The following is a 9,485-nucleotide window of genomic DNA, read 5'->3' as shown; positions in this document are numbered from 1 at the left end:
CTTAGAAAAAAGGTGAGAGAGAAAACAAGGATCCAGGGTTCCTGTGCAGATGGGAAGAAGAGTCTTTGTTCTTCCATGTCATCTATTCCCCCCCCCAACCCTGAGAATATATGCTTCTTGAGATCAGGGACTCTTATTTGTCTTTGTATGGTCAGCAGCTTAGTGTGGCACCTGTCACTTAGAAGATATTTAATAAATAATTATTGATTGATCTATTGAAAACTTTTTAGTAATAAATTATATAATACTTTGGTACTCCCCTCAATTCAGCAAGCTTTTCTCATGTAATTACTATGTCTTGGGCACTGTGCTAGGTGCTGGAGTTGCAAAAAGAGAAACCAAGCAGCCCCTACCTTTGAGGAGCTTACAGTCTACTGGAAAGAAACAATCAGTATGCAAATAAGTAAAATGAACATGTGCAAAAGAAATACAGAATCATTTCAGCTGGGTGGATAGAAAGAACTGAAAAGCTGGAGATGGATCAGGAAAGCCCTTATACAAGAAGGGGCACGTGAGCTGAGTCTGGAAACATGCTAGCTATGAACACTATTTGGGACCTCTATGCTTTCTGCTCCTATATAGTCCCTGTCCATGTTTTCCCACAAGTTCTCCAAAGAATATCTTCCCAGTATAGTGGAAGATTTCCTCTTCTCATTCCTGATGGTGAGGTGGGTGAATTGGGGTTGCTAAATAGCTGTTCTTTCTCTCATTCTTGCTACAAAAATCCTGACTATCTCCTTACTAGCTTTGTGACCTTGGGAAAATCACTTAACTTCTTTGGTTTTTAGTATCCTCATCTGTAAGATGAGTGCATTGGGCTAGAACCTCTCAAGGATCCCTTTCAGTTCTTAATCCTAGTATCCCAAGAACCTTCCTGGGAGCTAGCATGGTATAGTGGAGAGGGAACTGGATTTGAGGTCAGAGTATCTTTCACTGGTGACCTAGGAATAGAACTGAGAATGGAAAAGCATTTTTTCAAGCATTTAATAAGGGGATGCAGATGGAGGATCGAGACAATCCCTGCTCTCAAAGAGCTCACATTATAACTGAGGGAGACAACCCGTTTAGGAGGGTTCATGTTCATTCATGGCAAATGGAAAGGCCATGTCATACTTAGGCAGGGACAGTAGCAGGGCAAATACTAAAGTCCAAAGCACCCTGGGGATCCAAGGCAGGGCTGTATGACAGGATGGTGGGTCCAAGGGTTAGAGGAGAATGGACCTTTGGGATACTCCAGAGAGAGACGCACAGGGGCCAGTATCCAGATGCTGGTGGGTATCTTACTCCTGGTGGGAACTGGGGAAGTGACAAGTCTCCAGCCTTCACTCTGTGGCACCTTGTGGTGATTGGTTTTCAAGCTGGTGTGGGGAATGGAAGGCCCGTGTTATCCCAAACAATGGCTGGTAGAGGTAGGTTGACTCCTTGGTTAAATCACTTGACTTTTACAGGACTTAGTTTCCTTATCAATGAAAACAAGAATCGTGCTTGCCCTGACAACACCACATGGTTTTTGTGAAGATTAGATGAAATATGCATGTTTTGTAATATAAATAATGCTTTGTAATTCTAAGGTGCTATGTAAACATGATCTCCTTTTAGAACGCAATACCCAGAAAGCAAGAAGTATATGCCTCTACAATTCTCTGTACATGTTTCCTGGGACAGAGTAAAAAGAGGTTTTGTAAGATCTTAATCGTGGTAACTCAGATTGGTAGATCAACAACCCTGTGAGGCATACACTATAATCTCCATTTTACGGATGACTGAAACTGGAGTCTCCAAAGTGTTTAAATGATTTGATCAAGGCCACACAGCCCAGATATCTAAAAAGTCAGGCCTAGACCAGGCTGCTGCTGCTGCTGCTGATGGCAGTGATGTGTTCAATAACCTACCCTTCGTTCCCTCACCCAGAGCCACCACCATTTCCATCACAGAAATCGCCTCTTCTTTGTGCTTCAGCTGCTCTGAGATGCCTTCAATGTGAGGCACAATTGTTCCCTTGAAAAAGTGCTTGTGAAAACAGGTGCCAGAAGATGACTCATAAGATGGATTTATCCCCAAGGAGTGAACGTGCAGGCTGGAGCACTGATGGATCTTTCCACTGATGCTTTTGCCAGTCCTAGCTTTGATGAGGGTCTCTGGGCAGGAACAGACAGGCTAAAGTTTGGCTAAGACCAAGTCCTGGGGGTGAGAATCTCTGGAGATCCAGAGAGAGAAAGAGGAGGGAGGGTCTGGAAACTTGGAGGGGGTCCAGGAAAAGCAAGGGATGCAGGAGGTAGAAAAAGGAGCCCTGAGGAGGGAAAGTGGGAGGGCTGAGAAAGCTTGTGCCTGGAGAAGGGAACTGATGAATGGCTCTTCATTTTGAAAGGTTTATTCTCCATGCTAGGCAGGACTCTGTGTCACTGAAACCTTTGTATTAACCTCAGTACCCAGCACTGTTCCCTGTATACAGTAGGTGCTTAATATAGAATTGTCTGGTTTAATTGAATTGACTAAAAATGACTTTGATGAAGCTCCACTGTGGGCAGAGATGGATGCGTCAGCAATAAATAGCTAGATAAAAGAATGTAGAACTAAAGAAAGGCTTCCTAATAGGAAGGCATGTTTGAAATTGGCAAGGAATGTCAAGGGACAGTGCAGTAATCAATTGTTTTGGAGTCAGGACCTGGATTAGTGTCTGGATTCTGCCTTTTAATTTCTGGGGACCTGGGGCAAGTTCCTTTTTCTCTAAACCTCTGTCTTCTCATCAGTACAGTGGGTGTAATAAGTATAGGGGTAACTAGGTGGTGCAGTGGATAGAATGGGGACCTGGAGTCAGGTAGACCCCACTTTAAATCAGGCCCCAGATACCTTAATGGTTGTGTGACTGGTGTGTTCCATCTGTGACCCTAGATAAATCACTTAACTTCTGTTTGCCTCAGTTTCCTCATCTAAAAAAAGTCTACCTCTTCCTACCTACCTCTCAGGGTTGTTGTGAGGATTAAACGAGATAATAATTATAAAGGGCTTAACACAGTGCCTGGTACATAGTCATGCTTTATTTTAGTTAGCTATTATTAGTTTACATATATGTATATATATATATATATATATATATATATAGAGAGAGAGAGAGAGAGAGAGAGAGAGAGAGAGAGAGAGAGTTAGCTATTATTATCGTAGTATCATCATCAACATTATTGTTATACTTTGTAAACCTTAAAGTGACATAGAAATAACTTTTAATGATCACCATCGACCAACTTGGGCTGACCCTATTAGTGCAGGCCTCTGTGGCTGGAATGTACTTCCTTCCCCTTTCAGAGTGTTATCATTCAAAGCCCATTCAGGTGCCCCCCTCTCACATGGAGCCTTCTCTGATCTCCACCCTAGCCATGCGCAAACGTTCCTTCCCTTCTAGTGCCCATTGTCTGGATCTCTGTTCTGCTGCCATCACATTCTACCTTGTATTATACTTTTATACAGCAAACCTTCCTCCCGCCCCTACCCCAACACATACTAAGGAGAACAATGGCTTCTTGAGGCCAGGATGCTTGCTCAGCATCTTGGTACTGCCAGTCCCTCTAGGACAGCCTTGCACATAGTAGGGGACTAATAAATGTTTGCTTGAACTGAATTGGGAAAATGGCCAGGTGATTTTCCTGGCATCTGTGACTGGCAAGCCCCCTCTTGCCTTTCCCCCGATAGGGGTTGTTTATACAGGAGGGTGGGCGAGGGGAGACAAGTTCCTGCAATGTGCATGTCCCTGGATTGCTCTGAATGCTCCATGCCAAACTTCTCTGAAGAGATAAAAGGGGATGCCCGCATGCCCTGTTCCAGTCTCTCGGTCTCCTTTCAGATCGCTGCTCCTGTCTCCTTGACCGGACTTGATGAGCCAGACCATGGTGGCTTGGAATGCCAGCTGTAGGATTTCACTTGTTCTAGGCAGCTGTTCTGGGCTGGTGTAGAAGGAGTGGCAGGTTGCCCAGGGCCTGACTCTGGCTCCCCTGGGGTAGTGTCCATATACAATGTGCGTATGAGCCAAGGCACTTCTTCATTTTCAGCCAGGCGCCCTTGGAATGGTGTCAGAGCTCCTTCTGACTTCTGTCTGAGGGTATCAGCTTTGGCTCAGTGGATGGGTTAGAGACACCCAGAAGGGTCTGTTCTTTCTTTACCCCTTCCCCTTCCCAAACAGGATTCCCTTCATCATGATATCTGCTGTATCAGAAGATGAACTTCCAGATTCAAAGGGTGGGAACAGAAGCACAGGAACAGATCAAGACCCTCAATAAGTCTGCCTTTCCTGGACTAGGTGAGAGGATGGCTTTGGAGAGTTACCCTGTTTGGCATACAGTGATTGGTGAAGGGGGTGGGAGGGACGGATGAGGAGTGTGATGGGAAGAGGGAGACGGAAACATCCATAGTGTGTAGATTCTGCCCACAGGAAGGTTCCCGGTCTGATGTAGAAGACCGGCTACATAACCAGGGCACAGAACAAGGCAAAGTGATGGAATTAGGACATTAGAGAGCTGGTTGTTAAATGTTTAACAGCATACTTCTGCTTATAACTCTCAGCTTCTGTTAGATATCAGTACTGAAAGGGGAATAATGAGAGAACAAGGTCAATTCATGTGAGACTTTGTGCAATGGACTCTTTAGAGGGGTTTAGAAGTAGGAGGAAGAGCTTCTGGTCCTTGATCCCAGACCTGTCAATCAAACTGGGGAGAGCAAACAGCTGGATTTACAGAGGACCAAAGAGTTTAATCCTGGGAGTGTTGTGATTTCCATCAGTGTTTACTCCCTTACCGATGCTGATATCAACCCTCTGCACTTAGTAGACAAGTCTTCAGGACTTACCATAGTTGAATTAGGGGGTGCAGTAGATAAAACATGGACCTGGAAGTCAGGAAGACCTCAGTTCAAATCCAGTCTCGGATACATACTAGCTGAATGACTCTGGGCAAGTCATTCAACCACTGCCTGCCTCAATTTCCTCATCTGTAAAATGGAGATGATAATAGCACCCACCTCCCAGAGTTGTTGCAAGGATCAAATAAGATAATATTTGTAAAGCACTTGGCAAAGCTTAAAGCACTATATAAACGCTACATCTTATTAAAATTATTATTATTCGCCCTGCAGCCAGCCTGGTCATTAGTATTTCTGACCATAGCAAGGCTGACCTTTGGACAGCACACATACAGTCTATGGCCAGGCGCATACTGAAAGTGTTCTCAGCTTGGTGGGACATGCCAGAGCATGGACTCTTCTGGCAAGAACAGAGCAAGCCACAAAAACTTTAAAGCACTCTAGTAAAGTCAGCAGGACGAGGTCATAAAATCTAAAGACAAATTCAGAAGAATGGTGCAGATGGTGGGAGCCTGGGAACCATAAGTCATGGAAGTCTTCCTGGAGGGGGTGAGTTTGGAGTCAAGTTTTAAAAGAAAGGAAGTAAAGCAGGGCAAGCAAAGTAGCCTAGCCTGGGCAGTGGGGAGCGGGTAGCTCTGAGGTAAGGAAGGAATGAATGACCTAGGTGATGGTTTGGAGGCAGGAACAAACAAGTCCTTTCTCCATGCTGCGGTTTCAGATCCCGATGGTTCTTAGTTTCTGTGCCAAGTGGGAGTATTGTTTTAGGTCAATGATGATCCAAATTGGTGGAGGAAGAGGGAAGAAAGAGAAAAAGGAATGCCGGGAGCAAGGAAACTCTGAGAAGACCAGCATGAAGTCACTATAGGAGGGATTAGAGGGAGCAGACATTCTAAGAACCCTACCATCCATCTCTATTCTTTCCAGAAGGAAGAATGGCATAGCAAACCTAAATATCCTAATACTATTAAAAACTGAAAGGTGGGTAACGTGAGTGGGGGAAGCGAGAGTCAGGATGTTGGGTGAGGGGCAGAGATGGAAAGGACATTTCCAGAGAGATTTTGGAGACTGGAGGTGTAGAGTTCTCTTAAAGACTCAACTCAGGTATCATCTGGGAAGCTTTTCCTGTTCTCTGTCCCTCCCCCGCCCAACTGTTACCACTCTTCTCTTGGCTTGTATACTTACCTGTGTTATTTATCATGTGCCGTGGATCTAGTTGAATACAAACTCATTGAGTATGGGGACTGATGTCTTGATTATGTCTTTTTAACCCTCAGCACCTAGTGCTAGGCCTGGAGTCAGGAAGACTCAACTTTGTGAGTTCAAATCTGGCCCCAGATGCTTACTGGCTGTGTATACCCGGGCAAGTCACTTACCCCTGCTTGCCTCAGTTTCCTCATCTATAAAATGAATTGAAGAAGAAAAGGGCAGACCCCTCCAGCATCTTTGCCAAGAAAACCCCAGATAGGGTCATGAAGAGTCAGTTGCTGATGTCCAGTCATTTGCAGTTGTGTCCGACCCTTTGTAATGACTAATAATGCAAACTGCCCAGTAGCCTATGGCGCCATGAACATCTTCCAGACCAGCTGCAGACTTAGGTAGTAGAGAGGATGGTAGGAGTCAAAAAAAGGGCAGAGAATGATTAAGGTAGGAGAACCCAACCATGAAGCCTTCCCTTATACTTCCATATATCTCCCACCAAGTGTTCTCTTGAACTTCATATAGGTGGATAGAGTGCTGGGCCTGGAGTCAGGAAGACCTGAGTTCAAATCTGACCTCAGACAGTTGCTAGCTGTGTGACTCTGGGCAAGTCACTTAGCCTTGTGTACCTCAGTGTCCTCATCTGTAAAATAGGGGTAATAATGACACCTACCTCTCAGGGTATCAAATGAGGTAATAATTGTGAAGCACCTGTCATAGTACCTGGTGCGTAGTAGGTGCTATGCACGTGTTAGTTATTATTATTATTTTGCGCTCCTCTGTTGCATTTATTATGAAAAACTATAACTCAATTATGGTTATAATTTATGTTTATATGTATGTAAACCCTAGTTATAGCTTTTCTGTATATATATCTATATAAATTATAGTTATAGTTTATGTTTATGTCTTATCGCCTTACCAGACTGTAAGCACTGGGAGGACAGGAACAGAGTCCTCTCTAAACTTTGTATCTCCCTTAGCATCTAGGACAATGCTTTTTCATACTGTAGACAATAAATTTTGGCTAAATAAACTGAATGAAAGACACCCTAAGATTTCTAACATTTCTTCTGTTTTCCCTTCCTTCCTTTAACATGGTTAATTGGTAGTTGTTGACTCTATTATTATACTCAAGCTGAATTTTCTAGCAGAAATGCTCAGCTGGGACGTCTTTAACACCCCCAACGCCATGAACTCCGTTGATGCTGCGTTTATCCTGATCCATTATGAGCTTGTCCTGACCTCTGCCACCTCCACGCCTATGTTGAAGTCAATCCCTACCTCACCTCTGGCATTGGCCTGATGAAATGCTACCTGTTCTTTAAAGGCCAGCTCAGGCATCTCCTCTCCTGTGAAGCCTCTCAGATTCACCCTTTCCTGAATCCTTTTTGCACTTGGTGGCCCTTATAAAAATCTGTCATTCTAAATTATCATACTGCCACTCCCCTCCTAGATGGTGGTGGAAGCTGATCTTTGTGTATCTAGGGCAGCACCTAACAAGGAGCCTAGAATGAAGACATTCTTCAACAAGTGGCTATTGAATGAAATGAATGAAACATAGGATGATGGATTGCCTCGGTGGAGGCAGATGGGGTGGGGAGAGTGGGAAAGGGTGGCAGGGAGGGTTGGGGGAGGGGTATTATCCTTCCTTGGAGTGATTCTAAAGATGTATGACTGATCCCCTCTAGATATGTCATGGTGAGTGTTCCTTTCCAGTAACCATTGGATTGGACGGCTGCCGAGGTCCCTTATAATCTGAGGTGTACTGAAGCCAGCTTGGAGCCAATTGTTTAATTTTCAGTGTGAGCGTTTACACCTCAGAAATCCTCAATGGTGATTTGAATGGTGGTTTTGTCGATTGTCTAGACTTAAGAAAGTGATGGAGTAATGCTTATACTTAAAAGTGTGTCTGGTGTTTTTTTTTTTCACGGAAAGCTCATTATTAAACATTTACCAACATATAGCTGCTTGTAACTCTTAATTTCTTTGAATCTGTATAAGCTGACAGTTTGTCAAGGGCTACAAGTTCTGGGAGAAGGGAAAGAAAGCAAAGAAAGGAAAGAGGCTCATGGTTTTGAGACTGCGATTCTTTTAGGGTTTTTGGAGTAGCCCTTGTTGAACAATGAAAAACATTTTCAAAACTTGGCCCTAGTTCAGGAGCCAAGCACCAGAGGGTGGGAGCTGGGAGATGCTAAAGGCCAGCAGAAGGGAGTGCCCCCAGGAATCCACAGACTGTCACAGACTGAGAAAACCCCAAGTATCCCCTATGCCTTTTCATTGCCTTGTCTGTCATTCTTGGGTCAAAGATCTGTTATACCTTAAATTCCTCCTCCCTCCTGCCCTCTCTAACAACTGTAATTTATCCACTTGTGGTTTCCAGAAACCCAGATCATATAATTATGTGAATTCATTACTTCCTTGCCTTTCAGTCAAGTGTCCAAGCAGGTTCACATTCAGATCTCCCAAAGCTGTCGGGCAATGCATTTGCCTGTCCTGTTTCTGACTCCCCAATCTTAGACACTGGGAGAAGGATCTAGTATAGGAGAGGGAAGGCAGGGTTCATAAAGAGAAAACATAGATTCTCCTTCAGGGAACTCCTGGTGTCCTGGAGATAGGATACAAATGCATACTCTGAGATAATAATGCAAGGATGAGAGAGTTACAATAGAAAGCTCTGAATCATCTTTGGGAAGTTGGTCATGGGAGTTCCCTGATCAAATTGATTGTGATACAGGTAATGACTTTTGGAATTTTTTAAAATTCTGAACTTAAGAAATAAAATAAGCATTTCCATAGCAAAATGGGAATAGAAAAAAAGAATATTCTGTATCATATCATGTCTGTTATATTATATTATAGGCATGGACACTCTCCTTTGCATCTCCTAGAACATTCCTTTACAAATGATGATGGATACCCTTAAAAAGAATTAGGGGATTCTGTTGCAGAGTGGTCTCATATGGGAAGAGCCATACCTTTAGGTTGGCCTATTGGTAAAGGTGTATAACAGAGTTCCTTTCAGACCTTGAGAAGAAGCATGTGTTCATGGAAAGGCTAGGAATTCGCTGAGCACTTAGCGGAGACAATGATTTCACCTCCTGTGTGTAGACTGCTTCTTTACTCTTCTCCCAGTCCACTCATTTACATGGGCAAGTGGGAGAAATTCATATGTAAAAATTGGGAGAACTCAGAATACCAGAACAATTTAAGGTCTGGCCAGTTGAGATGCAAATTTAAGAAGTGTATTGGTTGGTTATCAAAAACTAGGGTGAGGTTTCTGACCAAAGTCACCTAGCCCTATAAGCAAATGTATTGAGAAAAAACAACAATAACAACAAAAACCTAAAGACTGAGGATAATAGTTTGCTGGGGTGACAAGACTACTTGTTGTAAAAGGGCTTTATACATGGTCCTGTGAATTTGCTCAAGAGATGATA

The sequence above is a fragment of the Phascolarctos cinereus genome, unplaced genomic scaffold, assembly GCF_003287225.1.
Source record: "Phascolarctos cinereus isolate Bilbo 61053 unplaced genomic scaffold, phaCin_HiC Scaffold_1;HRSCAF=81, whole genome shotgun sequence".
NCBI classification, from domain to species: Eukaryota; Metazoa; Chordata; class Mammalia; order Diprotodontia; family Phascolarctidae; genus Phascolarctos; species Phascolarctos cinereus.
Note: the sequence above shows the minus strand (reverse complement) of the source record.